The 22,571-nt window shown below is 41.4% G+C and overlaps 1 long non-coding RNA gene across 1 annotated transcript; it reads right to left on the bottom strand.

Annotated features, from left to right (window-relative positions):
* Positions 1-17,303: 17,303 nt before the first annotated feature.
* LOC130997727 (uncharacterized) lies at positions 17,304-21,326 on the bottom strand. The gene is made up of 3 exons (XR_009093170.1): positions 20,777-21,326; positions 18,319-18,381; positions 17,304-17,630 (listed from the first exon to the last, which is right to left on the bottom strand). It is a non-coding gene; the product is annotated as an uncharacterized LOC130997727 (long non-coding RNA).
* Between the last annotated feature and the right edge of the window lie 1,245 nt (positions 21,327-22,571).

Raw genomic sequence — 22,571 nt, 5'->3', positions numbered from 1 at the left:
ACAATTAATAAAATCGGCCCAAGAGGGAGCCCAATATTTTCGGCCCAAACCCGGCTCAAACCCGGCCCAAACCCGGCTGAAACCCTAACCTAAATATACACACACAATAAAACACACTCAACACACACACATCAAATGCGCCTCTCTCTCTATCTCTATCTCTCGGCTCTCTCTCTCCCTACTCTCTCTGCTCTCTCTCTTTACTCTCTCTGCTCTCTCTCTTCGTTCGGCTGAGGGCGGCGCCGCCTCCGGCGCGCCGCCTCGCCGTCGCCTCCTCCCCTCCTCTCCTTCGGCCACCGCGACCAGCCACCAGGTGTCGCCACCCTCGACTTCCCTCGCTCCCTCGGCCGCTGGAACCAGGCGCAGCAGCGCAAGCACGCCGCCGCTCCGTCGCCTCCGCCTCTCCTCCATGGCAGATCCGCCGCCGCCGTTCAACGCCACGGCCACCCCTTGTTCTCCCTCTCTCTCTAACCTCAAGAAATGAACACTGTTCATCATCTCTCTCTCTTGCTCGATCCAGCCGTCGCCGCCACGGATTTCGCCGGAGGAGCAGCGGCGATAGGCCGCGCCACCCTCGGCTCTCTCGCCTCTCTCTCTGGATCGACGGGTAGCCTAAGGTAAGCCCTAATTTCTTCCTTTTCTATTTTCCCCCTTTTTTTTTCATTTTCTAAATTAAAAATCTGAAATACTCATCTCTTTTTTTTCTCTTTGGCAGATCGGAGACCACCTCGGCTCCGTCGCCGACCGTCGACCGCCGGCAGCCACCGCGGCTGCCGTCCCCTCTGATTTCGACTCACACACACAGTAGGTTCAAGCCACAATTTAGTTCACAAAATAGCATAGGATTTTGAGCAGAAATCAAATACTGTAAATGCTTATTGAAATCTGAAATTCTTTTCTTGAAACTGAACTAGTCTATAAATTTCAGTTCATATGTGCATATGTAAACATGTTGTGAAATATCTGAACAGCCGTATGAATTGGTATGAATTGGTGGTTCCCTGAGGGTGATGATACCTTGAGTAGGTGGATAATAGTCTCTGCAGATATTGTATATCACAAAAATTTGAAATCAATTTGGGAAGAGAATGGAAAGATGCAGAAATTTCTTTGTTGCATTACCTTAAAATTGGCTGTGAAATTGGGCTGCAGTAATTGAAAATGGTGGTGTGAGAATGGTGAAAATGGCTGTGGTTTTAAAGAAAAATGGGGTGGTTTGGATGGATGAGGATTGTGGAATTTTTTCAACTTACAGGTATGAATACCTTCAGCCTGCATGTATGACTGAAGAATTTCTTCAGCATGCGCTCAAAATTCTTCAGCATGCTTAGGATTATACATGTAATAAAATATCTAAGAGATTAATATATTAATTATATGGTTCCAAACTCATTTAAATACATTAAGACATATAAGCCTAATTCTTATTGAAGCATAAAATCCATTTGAGCTTGCTTCTAACATAAATTAAATTACTCATGGGCTTAAGTAAACAATCGATAAAAGATTCATATTTAACACTTCAGTGTTAAATTCTCCACAATAAATTAATGGACTCAAAATATATTTTGAGTGCATCATCTATTGAAAATAAAAAAAATAAATCATCACATATATAAATTATCAAATTCATATAAGTTCGTATTTTATTAATGGATGCTGAACTCTAATTACCATAATACATCCTTAAATCAGTAATTAAAAGTATATAATCCTTAATAAAAAGTCGGGTCATTACATACTATCCCCCTTAAAAGAAATTTCGTCCCGAAATTTGCATACCTATGTGAAAAGTTCTGGGTATTTTTCTTTCATCTGGTCCTCAAGTTCCCACGTTGCTTCTTCCGGTCCATGGTGTCTCCACAGTATTTTGACTGACACGATCGATTTATTCCTTAACTCTTGCACCTTTCGGTCCAAAATGGCTTCAGGTTTTTCCTCGTACGTCAAGTCTGGGTTAAGAATCATTTCATCTTGGTGAATCACGTGTTTGGGGTCAAACACGTACCGTCTCAGCTGTGACACGTGAAACACATTGTGGACGTTTCCAAAGCTAGGTGGCAGTGCCAACCTATACGCTACGGGACCTATTCTTTCAAGGATCTCATAAGGTCCTACAAAATGAGGTCTCAACTTACCCTTAACACCGAATCTAACGATCCCTTTCGAGGGTGATATTTTAAGGAAAACCTTGTCTCCAATCTGAAATTGTAGTTCAGTTCGTCGGGTATCAGCATAAGACTTCTGTCTGTCCTGAGCCTCTTTAATTCTTGCTCTAATCTGGCGGATGGTCTCAATCATCTCGCTTACTGCATCTGGCCCAAGGATTTTTCTTTCACCTACCTCATCCCAGTAAAGTGGTGATCTACACTTCCTTCCATACAGCGCCTCATAAGGTGCCATATCAATGGTTGCCTGGTAACTATTGTTGTAGGCGAATTCGATTAACGGCAGCACTGATTCCCAACTTCCTCCTCGGTCTAGCACCACTGTCCTCAACATATCTTCAAGGGTCTGAATTGTCCTTTCTGATTGTCCATCTGTTTGAGGGTGAAAGGCGGTGCTAAAGTTTAATCTCGTTCCCAACTCTTTCTGTAAACTGATCCAAAATCTAGAAGTAAATTTTGAATCTCTATCTGAAGTAATGGATATTGGTATTCCATGTAGCCGTACAATCTCACGAACGTACAGTTGGGCTAGTTTCTCCGATCCATGGGTAATTGGAATCGGTATAAAATGAGCGCTCTTTGTGAGACGGTCTACTATTACCCAAATAGATGTGTTGCCCCTATTTGTCTTGGGTAGACCCGTCACGAAATCCATTGCTATGTGCTCCCACTTCCATTCTGGAATTTCCAATGGCTGTAATTTCCCATATGGTCGTTGATGTAAAGCTTTCACTTGCTGGCATGCAAGGCAACGCTCTACAAACGAGGCTATATCTCGTTTCATCCCGTCCCACCAAAATTTCTGTTTTAGATCTTGGTACATTTTGGTACTTCCGGGATGAGCGGTATAGGGCGTGTCATGAGCTTCACTCATGATCTCGTTTCTCAGTTCCTCGTTATGGGGAACACACAATCTTCCTTCAAAAATAACTGCGTTATCCGTTGCCTCTTGGTAGCCTCCTGGCGTGCCTGTTCGGATCTTGAGACGAACTTTTTCCAAGCTCTCATCCGCTCTCTGGGCACTGACGATCCTTTCTCTGAGGTCTGGGACGGCTACTAGAGTTGCAATAATTGCTCTTGTCGTTGCCGGTGGCTGAACCACTTCTATCTTCAATTTGTCAAAATCCCTTACAAGCGTGTCCTCTTGAGTGAGAAGAAGTCCTAACTCGGATTGAGTTTTACGACTTAAAGCATCAGCTACTACATTAGCTTTTTCCGGGTGGTAGTTGATACCGCAGTCGTAATCCTTCACGAGTTCGAGCCATCTCCTCTGTCTCATATTCAAGTCTTTCTGCTCGAAGAAATACTTAAGGCTTTTGTGATCAGTGAAGATTTCACATCTAACTCCGTATAGATGGTGTCTCCAAATTTTCAAAGCATGCACAATTGCTGCCAGTTCCAGATCATGAGTGGGGTAGTTCAATTCATGTGGCCTTAGTTGTCGCGAGGCGTAGGCAATGACCTTTCCTTCTTGCATCAACACACAACCTAGCCCATTTTTGGACGCGTCCGTGAAGATCACGTATTCTTTATCGGCTGCTGGAACTGCTAGCACTGGTGCAGTTGTCAATTTCTTCTTCAGCTCTTGGAAGCTGGCTTCACACTCTTCGTTCCACTTATACTTGATTCCTTTGCGAAGTAATTGCGTCATTGGTCTCGCTATTTTAGAGAATCCTTCGATGAATCTCCGGTAGTATCCTGCCAAACCTAAGAAACTCCGGATTTCATTAGGTGTGGTTGGTGATTTCCACTCGCGCACTGCTTGCACCTTGGCGGGGTCCACCTTGATTCCATCTGCTGATACGATGTGCCCTAGAAACATTACTTCTTTCAACCAAAATTCGCACTTGCTGAATTTGGCGAACAATTTCTCCGTCTTTAATGTCTCCAGGATGATTCTTAAATGATTTTCATGCTCTTGGTCATTCTTAGAATAGATGAGGATATCATCTATAAACACTAAGACAAATTTGTCTAAGTATGGATGGAAAACTCGATTCATGAGGTCCATGAATACTGCCGGTGCATTGGTTAGACCAAATGGCATGACAACGAATTCATAGTGACCATATCTTGTGCGGAAAGCGGTCTTAGATATATCCTCTGGTCTGATCTTCAGTTGATGATACCCAGACCTTAAATCTATTTTTGAGAATACACTGGCTCCTTTGAGTTGATCGAACAAATCATCTATCCTTGGAAGAGGATATTTGTTTTTAAGCGTCAGTTTGTTCAACTCTCGATAATCAATGCACATTCTCATGGTTCCATCTTTCTTCTTGACAAAGAGTACAGGCGCTCCCCAAGGCGAGACACTGGGTCTGATGAAACCCAAGTCCAAGAGTTCCTGTAGTTGCACCTTTAATTCTTGTAGTTCCTTTGGGGCCATCCTGTACGGTGCCTTTGATACTGGGGCAGATCCAGGTTCTAGATCAATGGTGAAATCTAGTTGCCTGTCTGGAGGTAGTCCTGGCAATATTTCAGGAAAAACTTCTGGAAAATCTCGTACTATTGCCACATCTTCCACTTTCTTGTCTTCACTAGCTTCCCCGTTTAGGTAGACGAGATAAGCTGTGCTTCCTTCCTTCATCATCTCTTTTCTGGCTTGTAATGCGGATATCACTGGTACTCTTTTCTTCATACCTATGCCGTGAAATTCCGTCGGTTCCTTTCCAGGTGGTCGAATAGAAATTTTTCGTTCACTACAAAGGATGGTGGCGTGATTCTCAGCTAGCCAGTCCATTCCTAAGATCATATCTACGTCCCACATGAGCAGAATATTAAGATTGTTCGCTACCATCTTAAGTTCTCCTATTTCAAATTCTACGTTCGAGCAAACATGTGTGGTGGTAGATCTTCCTCCTGAGGGTGTAGTGATTCTTAAGGCACACTTAGCTCGTTCTGATTCAATTTCTAAGGTATCTACGCAAGGGGCAGATATAAAAGAATGCGAGGCACCAGTATCGAACAGAATCATTATGGAAAAACCTTTAAGCTTGCCCATACCTGCCAGGTTTCCTTGGTTTTTCTCGGGCTGGTTTTGGGTGAGAGCAAAGGCTCTCGCCTGCTGCGGCAATGGTTGCTGCCGCCTCTGTTGCTGTTGGCGCTGTTGGTGCTTGTTTTGGTATTGCTGCTGGTATGGTTGTTGTTGGCGGGGCTGGTATTGGTATTGCTGTTGGTATGGTTGTTGTTGGCGGGGCTGGTGTTGCCCTTGAACTGCTTGCAGGGGCTGGGCATAAGTGGCCCTGATTGCCGCGCCCTGCTGTTTGTTGGGGCATTGTGAGGAGTAGTGGCCCTTCTGGCCACACGTGTAGCAACTGTCAGTTCCAGCCTTACAGACACCACGATGTGGTTTATGGCATTTTGGACAAAGGGGAACTTCATTTTGTCTTTGGCTGCCTCCAGCCGGGGCAGGACCCTGTTGCTTCCCTTGTCCTTGTTGCTGATATTGTCCAAACGGCGCATTTCCTTGCCATGGCCTCTTGTTAGTCTGGTTTTCATTTCCTCTATGGTCGTTCCAGTTGCGCTTCCCTTTAAAGTTCTGAGGGCGTGCAGGTGGGTTGGCTGGCGCTGAGGTCTGTGGCGGAGCCAACCTTTCTACTGGCATTGCAGCTTCGATGTCCAGTGCCCTGTTCAAAGACTCAGTGTATGAGAGTCCACCATGACTAGCTAGAGTCATCCGAATCTCGTGCCTCAGACCGGCACAAAATTTCTCCGCCATTTTCTCATCAGTATCCACCTGTTGTGGAGCATAACGCGATAGATCGCAGAACTCTCTGTCATACTCTGTCACCGTCTTCTTCCCTTGTTTCAGGCTATAGAACTCAGCCTCCTTCTTCTTTCTGTAGCTTTTGGGAATATACTTATCATATAATCCCGTCTTAAAGTCTTCCCAAGTGTATGCTGCCCATTGTTCGGGAGTCAGAGTCTTTCGGCGGGCTTCCCACCAAAAGTCAGCCGATCCGGCTAGTTGGAAAGACATACACGAGAGTCGCTCTTCTTCTGTGCAGTGTAGGAAGGTGAAGATACGCTCCAAGGCGCGTATCCAAGCTTCGGCCTCGGCTGGATCGCCTGTCCCAGTAAATGTGGGCGGATTCTGTCGAAGAAACAGTTCTTCAGTCCTTCTAGCAGGGGGTGGAGGGGGTGGGGTAGGTTCCCTATCGTTTGGCCGCCCTTCAGGTATTTCATCGCGATTTCCATCATTGTTAACGTTTCTCCTAGGGGGGCGACCTCGTTTAGGCGGCATTCTGTAAATTACAAACACCCTTTTTAATACATTCTATACAGGAATCTCTAAGGCAATTAATAAAGAACTGTTTGTCAAATTTAACTTATCATAACTCCAAAACTAAGATATTAACAGGAACCGTTGCATGCACAAGTCACATTATTCAAAATTACTATATTCTTAACTGACTCGTGAAGAATAAAACCCGTAGAGAAACATAAAACATACACGAGATCGTCGTAGAAAACCCATGCTAGGGTCATTTATATCTCATGGAAAATTTTCTCATCGAGGGCTTTTACATTGTCAACCCAAAAATGTAAGTAAAGTCTATCTAGTACTCCCTATGATGTACCGGCTTACTAGTTAAGCAATCACAAAAGGGTTTTTATTCACGGAACGTCCTAGAGACCAACATTTCCGTACTAATGCTAGCTAGAAACAACATAAATAAAAACTTAGTCATTGGAACGAATTATCGTTTCCGGAGTACATCCACAAGCTAAAACTATCAAATCTGTGAACTCTGAGTCGCTGTACGACTGTTCCTCGGTGACGCCAGGGGGTCCTCTTCTGGATCCTCCTCGGGGTCCTCCTCCTCATCCTCCTCGGGGTCCTCCTCCTCATCCTCGCCCGGCTCCCAGCTGGGCAACGGAGTCTCTCCCTGGCCCTCGCCTGTCTCCTGCATGATCTGGGCTGAGCGGAAGATATCGTCCGCAATCTCACGGATCGGATCGTCTCTGGTGCTGATCCTGGCCGTGGCACGAGGCTTGATCGGAGCTGGAGTTGGCACGGGCTCGGAATGAGTACTCCTCATCGTACCATACGGTACTGTACCATCATCCTCCTGCATAGGGGCTTTGCCCCTATCTATGAACTCCCTCAGGTTGGACATGACCCTGTCAGCGTTGGCCATGGCAGTCGAAAGCCTTGCTTCTGCCGTAGGTATCATTGGTGGTGGAGGAGTAGCAGCCCGGGCTGATGAGTCAGGAGGCGATGGGAAATCCCTGCGAGCCCGTGGACGAGAAGGGCCTGCCTCGTCATCGTGCCTACCACGGCGCCCTAGAACTGAGGCTCGTGGTGGAGGATCTCGGGGCAAGGCCATCGAGGGCTCGGGAGCAGTAGTGGGTGCTTCCGCTGGCAAAGGCGTTCCCACCTGTACGTAGTCTCCCGGAAGGATGTAGGGCCCTAGAGGGGCGCGGCCCCACAAAGTGAAACAGATCTGAAGCTCCGCAATAAAGCTAGGGAAGTCTCCCATGAGGTCGTGGTAATCTTCTCGGCGAAAGATATAGTGGGCAGAAATCTGCCTAGCCCATCCCTGCCACTCGGAAGGTAACAGTAAGATCAACCTCTGGATACCGTCATACCCTGATACTCCATGTGCACTCGCCTCGACCCAGTGTCTGTGAAAACCTGCGAGGAACTGTCCGAGGTTATCCCCGTGACATGGAGCATAGGTGCGGTAGGACTGCTCGACCTCCCCTGGACTAGCCCATGGGGGCAGTGGTCATCGTCGGGTGAAAACAGTCCTCGCCATCTAACAAAGGAAGTTCTATCGTCAAAAGTAGCACACGACAAGTAACTTAAGGCGATAAGGTTCTAAATATCTAAAATCAGAAAACAAGTTCGGTTCAATAACCATAACGTGCAAAAATACCTCATCATCTAAATCTAGCATTTACACAAGTCATACAGGTTCTTAATACTTAATCACAGATTACCAATTCGTCTATCATATAGTTCTAGTGTCGTTGTTTACCGGACTTAGGGCTTGTTATGTGATGATGATATTTTCTTAAATCTAGCAATGAGTACTAAAAGTTTCAACAAAATAAGTTCAAAAGGCCAAGCTAATTCGAGATCTCATCGTAGAAAAACACTCGAATATTTAAGCTATGCCCATGCCATCAACGTACTATTGGCGTTCGTTACGCTGCTCAATCTTCATGCTCGTGGTTTCATCATGCGACCCTTCGTGTGATTCTTCTTTCTCTATTTCGACCGTCATTGTCGATGTCATCGTAACATGAAGAAAAAGTTAAGGCATCTCCCTAAGTTCTCTTCTATGTTCCGTCGTGAGAGTGAGCATATATAACTTAACAGTTCTAAGTTCTTGTGATTCATACAATAGTCATACCTATTCATGCTTCATACATTTCAAGAAATTAACTTAATTAAAACTTGAAAGTACTTACCATAACCTCCGTTGAGCGTGACGAGATGTAGTGCCAAGCTTTTGTCAACTAGTTCAAAAGTGTATTAACTTACTTAATCTAGACTCAACTTAGAAGGAATGAGTAGTACTCAGAGCAAAAGAAATGCTCTGATACCATTCTGTCACGACCGCACTTGCTAAGGATAGCAAATTCGGGGAAACCGCGACTAAGGGAGGGAATTTAGGAGCGGGAGTAAGAAAGGGGCATATTCGGTTTCTTGATGACTCGACTTGTATAAGGAAATCAATCGAAATATCTAGATATCAATGAAGGCCACAAGGGGACCGTACATAATATTATCCCAAAACGGGGTACTCAATATTTTTAGTACATTATTAAATAATACATATTGTTTGACATAATATCTTAACATAATCAGTGTTCGCAGCGGAATAACAATTTGAGTATATGTATGAAGACATATACTCTACTCTGAGGTAATCATCCTAGTTTGACAAAGCTCCGCTTGCACACTACATCCTCGATCACTGCTCAACCTGCACATTTATAAATACATGCAGGGCTAAGTACAGGAGTACTTAGTGGACACTTGCCGAAATTTACATACATGCATAATATTTTATTGTCAAGCCTTTCAACAGTAGTAATATACGAGGGTTTTCCTTTAAAGACTCGTATTTACCAAACATAATATCATTTCTTTCATCAATAACCCGCGCAGGTATTTTATATCATTAATTACCATATCAGTAACTCGTGCCGAGAGGGAGGCCTCCCTCTACGGACACTATGATCGGCCAACCCGCTAGATGACTCACGATCACAAGGTGTACACTAATTCCGAAGGGATTTGCGGTCCCATCCAGAATCCGAATTCGATTAACATCAGATAGGCAATTAATAATAAAACATAAAGCATTTAGGCATTGACAATATCATTTAAATTCATAAGCATAAAGTCTTAACAATTCTAATATATAATTTTAGTTTATACGTAGAAAGCCTACCTGAATAGCAGACTCACGGTTTAGCTCTAACTCTGGTGCTTGACCTTTAATCCGAGAAAATAAAATAAGATTCTAATTCTCGAAAAATCTCAATAAATGAGGATGCGTGAAATGATTATGCATGACTCATATTCCTTTAATTAAATTATGAGATGCTAATCCTATTTAAGGAATTAAAGCTCGTCTTATGAGGTCGGATTATTAATCTTTAATAATCTACTCATCTTAAAATAATCTAATTCACTTACTAATTAATAATTAGTAAGTCTTAAAATCTTCTCTAATTAAATTTTATAGAATAATTATGAAGACCCAATTAAAATAAAATAATCAAGGCCCAAAAGGAATTTAATTCGAGCCCAAAAGAATAAATTCGAAGCCCAGTGCATTAATAATATTAGGCCCAACATCAATTAATTTCTAGAGCCCAACAAATGAGGCCCAAGATAATAAAATCATGAAGCCCAATAAGTGAGCCCATCATCACCCTAAAAAAAAATTAGTAAATTTTAATATTAATCACTAATTAAAATAATTAGGATTAATAAAGAAGCCTAAAATAATAATTCTTATTGGGTTAAATAAATAAATTTCATTGGACTTAATCAATTAAATCGTAGGAGCCCAAGTAATATAAATTCGAGACCCATTATTAATAAATAATAGGAGTCCAAGTAATAATTAATGTGGACTGGAAAGAATTAATCTTATCTCGTCAAAACCTTAAACTCAAAACATTATCACATAACTATCATTTAGGTTCGAAACTATTTATTCGAACATCAACATGCGCATTAATCATAACTCGTTCTATTTATGACATCAAGTCAAATATTCCGTCATTTAAAAAAAACAAATCCTATAATATTACATAGATAAATTATATCATCATAGATCATGCTTTCTTATTTTTAAAATCATTTAATCATTTTCAAATAATCCATATTAATAAGTCATTTTGAAAAGAATTAACTTAAATGAGAGTTTAACTCGAAATATTTCATTTTATAATCCATTTATAAATACTTGAAATAAAGAACTCCATTTAAATAATTAATTTAAAGGTCAATATATAATTAAATTAATCAAGCTCAATTTAAATTAATTATTAAGAGCTCAAATAATTTAAATAGATATAAGCCCAAATTAATTAGATAAATTAAGTCTATCATGTTTTTCTTTGAATAAGGCCCAAACAATTTAATTAAAATAGGTCCAAATCCTTTAATTAAAAGAAGCCCATCAGATTTTATTTGTAAAGGGCCGAGCCCAAACATTTAAATCGAAGCCCATCTGTTAATTAAATAAGGGCCCAAACAATTAATAAAATCGGCCCAAGAGGGAGCCCAATATTTTCGGCCCAAACCCGGCTCAAACCCGGCCCAAACCCGGCTGAAACCCTAACCTAAATATACACACACAATAAAACACACTCAACACACACACATCAAATGCGCCTCTCTCTCTATCTCTATCTCTCGGCTCTCTCTCTCCCTACTCTCTCTGCTCTCTCTCTTTACTCTCTCTGCTCTCTCTCTTCGTTCGGCTGAGGGCGGCGCCGCCTCCGGCGCGCCGCCTCGCCGTCGCCTCCTCCCCTCCTCTCCTTCGGCCACCGCGACCAGCCACCAGGTGTCGCCACCCTCGACTCCCTCGCTCCCTCGGCCGCTGGAACTAGGCGCAGCAGCGCAAGCACGCCGCCGCTCCGTCGCCTCCGCCTCTCCTCCATGGCAGATCCGCCGCCGCCGTTCAACGCCACGACCACCCCTTGTTCTCCCTCTCTCTCTAACCTCAAGAAACGAACACTGTTCATCATCTCTCTCTCTTGCTCGATCCAGCCGTCGCCGCCACGGATTTCGCCGGAGGAGCAGCGGCGATAGGCCGCGCCACCCTCGGCTCTCTCGCCTCTCTCTCTGGATCGACGGGTAGCCTAAGGTAAGCCCTAATTTCTTCCTTTTCTATTTTCCCCCTTTTTTTTCATTTTCTAAATTAAAAATCTGAAATACTCATCTCTTTTTTTTCTCTTTGGCAGATCGGAGACCACCTCGGCTCCGTCGCCGACCGTCGACCGCCGGCAGCCACCGCGGCTGCCGTCCCCTCTGATTTCGACTCACACACACAGTAGGTTCAAGCCACAATTTAGTTCACAAAATAGCATAGGATTTTGAGCAAAAATCAAATACTGTAAATGCTTATTGAAATCTGAAATTCTTTTCTTGAAACTGAACTAGTCTATAAATTTCAGTTCATATGTGCATATGTAAACATGTTGTGAAATATCTGAACAGCCGTATGAATTGGTATGAATTGGTGGTTCCCTGAGGGTGATGATACCTTGAGTAGGTGGATAATAGTCTCTGCAGATATTGTATATCACAAAAATTTGAAATCAATTTGGGAAGAGAATGGAAAGATGCAGAAATTTCTTTGTTGCATTACCTTAAAATTGGCTGTGAAATTGGGCTGCAGTAATTGAAAATGGTGGTGTGAGAATGGTGAAAATGGCTGTGGTTTTAAAGAAAAATGGGGTGGTTTGGATGGATGAGGATTGTGGAATTTTTTTCAACTTACAGGTATGAATACCTTCAGCCTGCATGTATGACTGAAGAATTTCTTCAGCATGCGCTCAAAATTCTTCAGCATGCTTAGGATTCAGCATGCTTAGGATTATACATGTAATAAAATATCTAAGAGATTAATATATTAATTATATGGTTCCAAACTCATTTAAATACATTAAGACATATAAGCCTAATTCTTATTGAAGCATAAAATCCATTTGAGCTTGCTTCTAACATAAATTAAATTACTCATGGGCTTAAGTAAACAATCGATAAAAGATTCATATTTAACACTTCAGTGTTAAATTCTCCACAATAAATTAATGGACTCAAAATATATTTTGAGTGCATCATCTATTGAAAATAAAAAAAATAAATCATCACATATATAAATTATCAAATTCATATAAGTTCGTATTTTATTAATGGATGCTGAACTCTAATTACCATAATACATCCTTAAATCAGTAATTAAAAGTATATAATCCTTAATAAAAAGTCGGGTCATTACAATATTTTTGTCCACATCAATATTATTATTTATAATAATTTATTTTTATTATGTAATATCATTTTTTTATTATTATTAATATTATTTTACTATTTATTATTATTATTAATTAATTTATTTTTATTATTTATTATCATTGTTGTACTATTATTATCATTTATTATTTTACTATTAATATTATTTATTTATAATATTATTTATTTTATTTTATTATTTATTATATTTATAATATTAAGTTATTTTACTTCTACTACTACTATTATTATTTATTATATTAATAATATCAAATTATTACAAAAGGAAATAAAATTTTATTTTTAAGTAATTCCATATCCATAGGAATACACAATACGATAGGGGAGGGGAGAAATGACTAATCTCATATGCATGGGAATAGGCATTCCGTCAAGAACATTGATTCTCATTACAAAAATCTTACTCCATCCGTCCACGAAATAAACTCCTACTTGCCCTTAAATTTCTATCCACCAAATAAACTCATATTCTACTTTTTAGACATTTATACCCTCCCTTCTTTCTCAATTTTACTACCCTTTACCATTAAATTTATTAATCTAAAATAATTAACCTAATTAACACATTAACTAAATCCTCCTACCTAACCCATTAACTGACCTATATCGGCCCATTTGTTTCCTAGGGTTTCTATCTCAGCTTCTAAAATTTCTCCCTGGTGAAGGTCGTTTTTAATTACAACCACTAATTTTAAGACATAATTCCTGGGTCTAACCTGGTTTCGAACTTATAAAATAAGGTAAGAGATGTAGATTTCCGATATTCTTTTCATTTCCCTCGATTGGTGTTTCTCAAATCCTTCTTTTCTCTCTTTCAACTGTTGAATATTTTTGTAATACCCCGTTTCCTCGAGCTAAGTTTAGAATACTTTTGAACTTAGATTAAGATGATTCACGCCGGAAAAAGAAGAAATAATTTATTTTAATTCCAACAAAAAAAAAGATTTACAAAAGCATTTGTAAATTTAGTAATTAAATTTATATGCTTTGCATATTTATTTAATTAAACATTCAAGCATTTATGTGTGTTGAGATTTATTTTTCTTTTGGGCCTTATGTTTATTTACCTTTGGTTGATAAATGAGAGCCCAAACCAATCTTGACAAAGCCCAACCCATCTTGATTCCTAGATATTTTTCTCCATCTCCACCGCCTCACTATTCTCTCTCCCTCTTCAAATACACCTCCGCTGCACTCTCTCTCGCATTCACGCATTTCTCTCTCTCATTCCAACCGAAGAGAACTTCAAGAACAATACCCAACGAATTCAAGAACATCAGCCAACGATTCACCCAACAATTCAAGCCAAGGTTTCACCTTTAACTCATTTGCTTCTTCACTTCACTTTTCGATCTTTAAACCCAAATATTCATGTTCATGTATTTGTGTGTTTATACGAATTTTAGAATTGTAGCATCATAACTGTTAAAGGAAGGGATAAAGGTAGAGTCTTGTTTTGGTTTGGCTGTGTTGGGTCTGAGATGCCGAGTCGGAGGGGATTGTTGCTGTCGATGGCGACCTCGTCATCTGTAGCCGGAGTAAGTCGAGAGTAGAGGAGAGTGAGGGTGGCGGCCGTGGTTTGCTGCGGTTGCCGGAAACAGAGGGAGGTGACGGCGCTTCGCCGTTGCCAAGGAGGAGATCTGCGTGAGCTGTACTGTTAGGCTGAGAAAGAGAGAATCGTGAGGTGTTCAGAGGTTGGGGGTGAAGAGCAGAGCAGAGTAGCGAGAGTTTAGAGCTGGGAAAGACCACCAGAGCTGGGAAAGTCAGGGCTGGAAAGGTCAGAGCTGGAGGACAGAGCAGAGCTGGAGGGCAGAGCAGAGCTCGAAAGCCAGAGCTGACCATCAGAGCTGACCGTCAGAGCTGACCACCAGAGCTTACCACCAGAGCTGAATGCCAGAGCTGAATGTCAGAGCTGGAATGACAGAGCTGAATACCAGAGCTGGAAGCCAGAGCTCGGAGGCCAGAGCTGAATGACCAGAGCTGAAAGGCTGAATGCCAGAGCTGGAATCCAGAGCTGGGAAGCCAGAGCTGGGATAGCCAGAGCTGGTAGAGACCAGAGCTGGTTAACGAAACAGGGCAGAACGAACTAGGAACTTGTGCTTTTTTTTAGTAAACACTTTTTATGCTTAAGTATGAAATGAGTCATGCATTGCATCATGTTTTTATTGGTTTTATTTATAATTCCAATTTCAAAAGAAAGATGAGTAAGAATATTGTTGGTGTTCTTAACTCAAGAGAAATGTTTTCATTTATTTATTCTTTAAATTTTGAAAACCCGGCTAAGTGAATCATAGAATGTTAAGTATTTTACCGTGACTTGAGTTTAGATTTAAGAGACCTATTAAGAATAGATTTCTTGTAGGCTTTGAACGTCAGGAGGATTAGCACTGCTATTCCGATTCAGAGATAAGTTAAACTACAGGCTTTGCCTAAACAGGTGGGCTTACTTTCCAAAAGTATAAAGTATGATTGAGTTATTAAGCTCTAAATGTTTCAATGAAATGCAAATTATTTATTCAATGAAATGCAAACTGTTTATCCAATAAAATGTTTATGTGCACTCTGCTCTGTTTAAGGCTCGCCACAACGAATCAATTGAGGTTCTCTTATTGCCTAACACGTTATTTGAGAATTGTGTACACTCGTTAGCTGACTCGGTGGGTTGATCTCCATCGGGCACTAACTAAGAGGCGTTATAAGGGTGCTTGCTGGATGTGTTCCGAAGCATGTAATGTAAGGGCCTACCTGGGTAGCGTCCCGAGGTCAAAAGTAAACTTGTCTGGGTTACGCCCTCAGTTCAAGTAAATGGGAGAAACGGATCCGTCGGTGGCTAGAGGTCCGGGATCACAGCGAGTAACAGAAAGGGAGTGTGACATGTGTGCACAAATGAAAGAAATGTTTTAACATGCTTAGAAGTTCTTTCACTTTAAAACCTTCTAAGTCATGTCAAGTATGATTGGATAAACTGTCTTTATGAAAATATGAAATGTTTCAGAAAATGCATGCCCACTAAGTACATTAGTACTTAGCCCAAAATTTCTTTCAAATGTTTTCAGGTTGGCTGGCTGGTGCTGACGGGACGGAGCTGAGGCTAGGGTTAAATTCCTATGTTAGACTTCCGCTGTAGCAATTACTCATATCAGTCTTTTGTTTTCCCAACTTAAGATCTTCATGTTGAATTTCAAATGATATACCTAACCGAGCTTAGACTCTTCACTACTAAATTTATGCTAATGAATGTCGGTTGTCAGAAGCATGAAACAAAACTTGTGATCCAAAGGGGCATAGCTCGACTTTCTTTCCTATTTTGGTTTTTAACAAGGTTTTTCACTTGTTTATTTCTATGAATTATTCACACCTCGATTATATTTATTCCTTCAAGAATTGGGGTGTGACAATTTTGAATGAGGGTACTAGAGTATTTCTCTTAACATTTTCTATCGGAATTGGGTAATAATTTGAACTTGGTCTTTCACGACTTAATACGCAAGCTATTTATAGAATGCATGACCTAAGGGGTAATCTAGTAATTCATATAGCTCAGGTACGGAGGGGTAGTTCCGACCTTTTATTCACTATAGGAAGGGATAATTCAGGCTTTTCTACTTTAGGGCATATTCTACTTCAGCCGACAAGTTGTTAGTTATGGAGGCATTCTCTGCAGAAAGGCAGAAAATGACCACATACAATTCGGTTACACTGCATCCCTGTAGGTGCACCTCTCATTTTCTTATACACGTACATTTTATCTGTATTTCGCGACTTTGGTACACACAGATCTGGTCCGGAGATATGTTTCATAAAACTTTGAAGCCCTGATATTCAATCTTACTAAGCCTTGGTACCGTTCAGCTCTGGTGCCAGAGAGTGCCTTCTTCACATCTTTATCTCTCTTCAAAGGATCTTGTAAACGAGGTTACCACACTTTTGGGTTCCGGTCTGAGTTCCCTCCCGAGTCTTCCCTCGGGTTCTACTCTGAGTGGCTAAGGTATTCGGGCTCTTAGGAGCCCCAAATTCCATCCTCATCACTTCCCTTTTTGGGAAAACCTATCGTCTCCTTCTTTGTTGCTCTTCTTTCTCTGTTTCTCCGCTGATCTTCTTCTTCTTCGTTTACCTATGTCTGATTCACAAATGTCTAACAATTTTCTATGGGCTTCACCATCTATGAAGAATAATTCGGGATCCACCGACCTCCCGTCCATGGAATCGGTGGCAAAATCATATGCCGTCTTCCTTGGGTGTGTGGTGCCGGAAACTGAGTCCATGGTGCCGGAAACCGATTTATTCGACATGCTGAGCGATTCTCTTGATGAGTTGCAACCGGCGACTTCAACTCTTGAAGCTAGGGTTCCGCCGCGTAGATCTACTCCAGATTTGGTGTCGCCGACTGAATCTATCACTAAGTGGGTTCAGAAAATCGGATCTCTGGAAGAGGCTGAATACGATGATTTCGCCCAATATGAGAGCGAAAAATACACTCAATGGGTGGGCATCTCCGAGAAGGTAATGCCCGATGGTGGGTACGACGATTGGCTTGCAAGCGGTGGTAGCCTGGATGATTTTTCGCCGCCGTCCTCCGTGCGAAAGGAGCTAGAGTCCTCTGTCCATACTTGTCACGACCGGCCTTAATTAAGGATAATTAAGCCGGGAAACCATGACTGGGGAAGGGAAATTACGAAGCGGGTTTAGAAAGGGGCGCATAAAAGAATACTCAAAGAGCTTGAATACGCGTGAAATATTCCTTAAAAAGGAAAAAGGCATAGTTAGGGGCTTGGCTAAAACATTATCAGAGTTTGCAACGGAAGGTGTAACTGAATTAATCAGTGTTTACAGCGGAATGCATAACTGAGATACATGTATGAAGACATGTACCCTTTCTGAGCCTACTTTAAGTTCGACAAAAACTCCACTCAGCAACAACACTTCATCGCCCATCACAGCTCAACCTGCACAAACATAAACATCGAAGGGCTAAGTACAAGAGTACTTAGTGGGCAGTTGCCAAACATATAACATAACATCATTAACAGTTTCACAATATCGCATAAGAGGCATGAGTTTCTTTCATATCCTTTGCTCATTAAACATTTCCAAATTCATAAATAACATGAGCGCATTCTTCATCATCAACAATCATAAACAAGCATCGTGTCGTGGAGAAGGCCTTCCCCAACGAACACGGGCATCGCGTCGTGAAGGGGGTCTCCCTCAGCGGTCACGGCATCGTACTATTGAGGGAGGCCTCCCCCAATAGACGCTGTAACACTGGCATACTGGCATCGCGCCGCGAGAGAGGCCTCTCTCAGCGGACACGGGCATCGCGCCGTGAGGAAGGCCCTCCTCAGCGGACACGGCATCGTACTGTTGAGGGAGGCCTCCCCCAACAGACGCAAGCATCAAACATAAGCATAAACTTATCAGCGTAAAGTATTCAAGCGTAAATAAGCGTAATCAAGCGTAAATCACATAAGGCGTAAGTAGCATAAACAGCATAGCGTAAATCATTTAGCGTGAAGCATAATAAAGCTTAACTCAATTAGGCGTAATAAAGCATAACACACTTGAAGATCCAATTTGCATTTTTAAAGCATAACACTTGCATAGCATTTTATTTACGCGTAAGAAATTGCCCACCTGATAGCAAAGTTTTGCTAAGGTACTCTAACTCCTTGTGTAGTTCTTACTCTCGCGCTTGACCTTAATCACGAGAATATAAAATAAGACATTGCCTCGAGGAACTCAATTAATGAAAAAGCGTAATTAACTATGCATGAATCTTGTATGCATGAACTAATCTTCTGAGCGATAATCGGGAATTCTACTATTAATCCTCGTTAATAGATTTAGCTAATTCTCGTCTAGCGTGGTCGAATAAAACTTTGATTCTTTCTTTCTCATCGGAAAATTCTAGCTGTGAAATAAACCTCGCATTTGTACTCGTTCGAAATAAAAGAACTATCTCGGCTTTAATCGAGGTGTGACCTCGTAGAAATTATCGGGCTTAACAGTAGAACATAATTACTATTGTAAGTTCAAAATAATTAATAGGCTCAAGATAAGGTAGCCAATTAATTAAATAAATCAGTGGCTTTAATGAAATAAACCATGATAGCTTGCTTTAAAGTCTGAAGTCCAAAACAATAATTAATAAACTGGGCGGCTCATTTACTGAATACGAATCGGCTCACCCACTGATAAATAATTGGGCTCAATTAAATAAATCATGTAAGGCCCAACTAAATAAATTTCAGTCCAAAATTTAAAAATTAGCCCAAGAATAGAATGAATTATTCTGAGCTTAAAATTAAATAAAACTCGGCTCAAGTGATAATAGTAATTAATGTGGGCAGGAAAGAATAAAACTCAGTCCAATAGGCAATTTAATCGGCCCAAGTGATGAATTAAACTGGCCCAACGAAATAATATAAATGGGATTAGAATAATAGCCCATCATAAAATATGCATCAGCCCAACTCCTTAAATTAATTCAAGCCCAATAAAAATAATGAGAAGGGCCAATTAAAATAAAGACTGGCTCATTTCGAATTTATTTGTGAAAGTCCAAGCAATTAAAATACAATCAAGCCCAGCTTTAAATAATTCGGCCCACAATAAATTAAAAGGAAAAGCCCAATTTCCTTAAAACAAGCTCAAAAATTCGGCCCAACTTAAATAAAAAGAAGCCCAAATCTTAAAAACACAAGCTAAAAATTCGGCCCAACTTAAAACAAAATCAGAGGCCCATACAGTAATTAAATTCGGCCCAATTTATTAATTATAAGGAAAGCCCAAAACAAATTAAACAAAGCCCAAGTTTTAAAAAAACAAGCCCAAAATTCGGCCCACATAAAATGGCCCAAATCCTTCCTTATCTCTCCCCTATCAGCCGCTAACCCCATTTCATCTCTCTTTCTCTCCTCTCACGCACACACTGAAACAAGCGGCGCCTCTCCCTTCTTCTTCGGCGAAACGCCGCCTCCGTCTCCGGCCGGCGTCGACTGCCGCCGCGCCTAAGCCCGGCGTTCTCCTCCCTCTCGATCTCGTCTCTCTTTTTTCTCCAAGATAGCAACGCCGCCTCAACCGTCGGCTCTCTCTCTCTTTCGATCTCGACTCCCAGCGAAGTGGCAGCGACGAGCCAATCGAGTCTTGAATCCTGGAAATCTTCGCCGCTGCCGACTCCTTGTCTGAAATCCGGCGAATCAGCCGGCGCCGGTTGCACCTGCCTCTCTTTCTCCCCGTTTCTAACGTGGAGGGGATCGAAAGCTCTAAATATGCCCTGGAGTTTCAAATCGGGTTTTCTCCCCCAAATCCGATCGGTCTTCCTTCCCCGACGTCGTTCAGCTTCTGCCCGGCGTCGTTCAGCTTCCGCCCGGCGTCGTTCAGCTTCTGCCCGGCGTCGTTCCTTGTCGGTTCAACCACGTTGTTGATGGTCCAGAATCGGCGAGGGTCGCCGTGAGGTCGAGAGTCGTCTGTCTTTCACCGCTCGACGCTGTCCTAATTCCGGAAAGAAAGGGATCGCCGCTGCATCTTCATCGGAATCTGGTGGCTGGTCGCCGTTCGTGGTGGGCGAGATTTCGGAGCGTTGCTTCTGCGTTCGAAATCCGGCGAAATCCCGTGCCTGGTTTGCACCCACCGCCGTTGGTATTTTGGGAGTCGGCGGCTTCACCGCGAATTCTGATCCAGAGCGCCGGTCGGATTTCCTTTCCTTGGCCATCGCTGCTGTTATTCCGATGCAGACAAGACGACGAGAGTTCGCCGCCCGTCTTCTTTTCCCGCTCGGCAGTAGGTGGTTCGCTGCCCCCCAGGCAGCCGGCCCTTCCCTCTCAAAGCTAAGTCTTTTTCTTACTCAATTATCTCGGTTCTTAACGTGAATTAGGCAAGAATAAAGTGTAATCTCTTCTTGCTTTGCATAAACTCAAATTATGCTCGTTTAAAACTTCATACTTGTAAACTGTCACTTGCTTAATGATTACATAGTTGGGGTGCTCACTAAATTCAAGATGTTTATACGGTTTTCTATGCTTGTGAAACTGATCATGATCATGCTTGGTATGAATGCTCACTGGTATAGATAATAGGATAGCATGATTACCTTGAAGTATGCTGTTGGTTTGTAGCTGAGCTTATGAATCAGATGTGCTGAAAATAAGCCGAAGCTTGAAGCCTTTATGTTGGTTGGATATTGCTTGGTTGTTGTTGATTTACTTGATACTTTGGCAGAACTTGCGGATGCAATCCGATAAATTTTGGTGAAATAAAGTGTGAATGAAGGTTTGCATTTGTTGGCTGATGGGAGTTGATATAAAAAGAGGGCGGCTGAAGAGATGGGGAACAAAGGGTGGTGAGCAGCACACTCATTTTCTTTCTTTCAACTTTAATGATTTTTATGCACAAGTGGTGGGGAGGTAGGAGTGAGTGGAATTGGAGGGGATTGGAGGTTGCTGCAGATTTTGCACAGCCCCACACATTTCATATCTCTCTATCTTCTTTTCTTTTATTGACTTTCTTCCTTTGATTGTTAATACTTTAGTGAGTGGCAGTAAGTGGCCATGTAGAGTCTACAGCTTTTGTAATATACTAGACGATTTTTCCCAAGCTGGGAACTAGCCTGTAATCTGTGAACTGTAAATAAATACTGGCTTCTATTCTCTATCATTCGTTACTGTATCTGTTTGATATCTTTTTCCTTGCCTGCTAACTTGATAAACTATAATATAACTTAAATTAAATCCATAGATTTAATCTGTGTTGCAGTCGGAATAATTCCTCGACTTCTAGTAGCACTAATAAAATATAACTGCTTCCGTTTCTCGATTAACCGTTTCTCGATTAATAAATAACTTGACTTCGCTAAGTCAGTTATAACTTGAAAATAATAATTATTGAATAGCTCAATAATCCTCGTCGCGTTTTTCTCATGCGTTATAAAAGTATAAAGCTAAAATAATAACTCCGTTTCTGATAAAAATAAAATCAGGGCCATAAACTGGATTCATATATAACTGGCATCTGGGTTTCATTTACTGAAAGATGCGATATTAACTATCGCGATACCATATTAAATAAAAATAAGAATGCGGGTCATTACAATACTCGAAGGCTGCAAACCCTATGATTACTATCCTAGTGTCACATCTCTGCTGTAAACAGGTGAAATCGTTCCTTGCTAACCTATGATGAAATTTTCTGAGGATTAATGTGTATTGGGGCTGGTGATGCCATTTCTTGCTTATTGATAACATGTGATGAAGTTTTCTGAGGATTTGTGAATTGATTAATGTGTGTGGGGGCTGGTGATACCATTTGTTGCTTATTGAACTGATAGTTGAACTATGATACTTGCACTTATCCCCTTGAATCCGATGATGAGGATTTGTGGTCATTTTGGTTATGTGGTATACTCCCATGTGTATGTGTGAACTGATTAATGTGCGTTGGGGCTGGTGATGCTCTTTCTTGCTTATTGAATTGATAATTGAACTATGATACTTGAATTTATCCCTTTGAATCCGATGATGAAATTTTTCTGAGGATTTGTGGTCATTTTGGTTATGTGGTATACTCCCTTGTGTATGTGTGAACTGATTAATGTGTGTTGGAGCTAGTGATGTTATTTCTTGCTTATTGAACTGATTTGTTATTGCTTACCGTGTGTTGGAGCTGGTGATGCCATTTCTTGCTTATTGCTAACTTGTGATGAAGTTTTCTGAGGATTTGTGAACTGATTTATGTGTGTGGGGACTGGTGATGCCATTTGTTGCTTATTGAACTGATAATTGAACTATGATACTTGCACTAAAAAAAAAAAACTTATGATGAGTGTTTTCTGAGGGGTGCTGTTATACTCTAAAATGAGCCACCACTAGGTTGTCACCCTAGTATTGGAG

This window comes from Salvia miltiorrhiza, chromosome 8, assembly GCF_028751815.1.
Source record: "Salvia miltiorrhiza cultivar Shanhuang (shh) chromosome 8, IMPLAD_Smil_shh, whole genome shotgun sequence".
Lineage (NCBI taxonomy): Eukaryota > Viridiplantae > Streptophyta > Magnoliopsida > Lamiales > Lamiaceae > Salvia > Salvia miltiorrhiza.
This window is presented reverse-complemented; position numbering and strand designations above follow the sequence as displayed.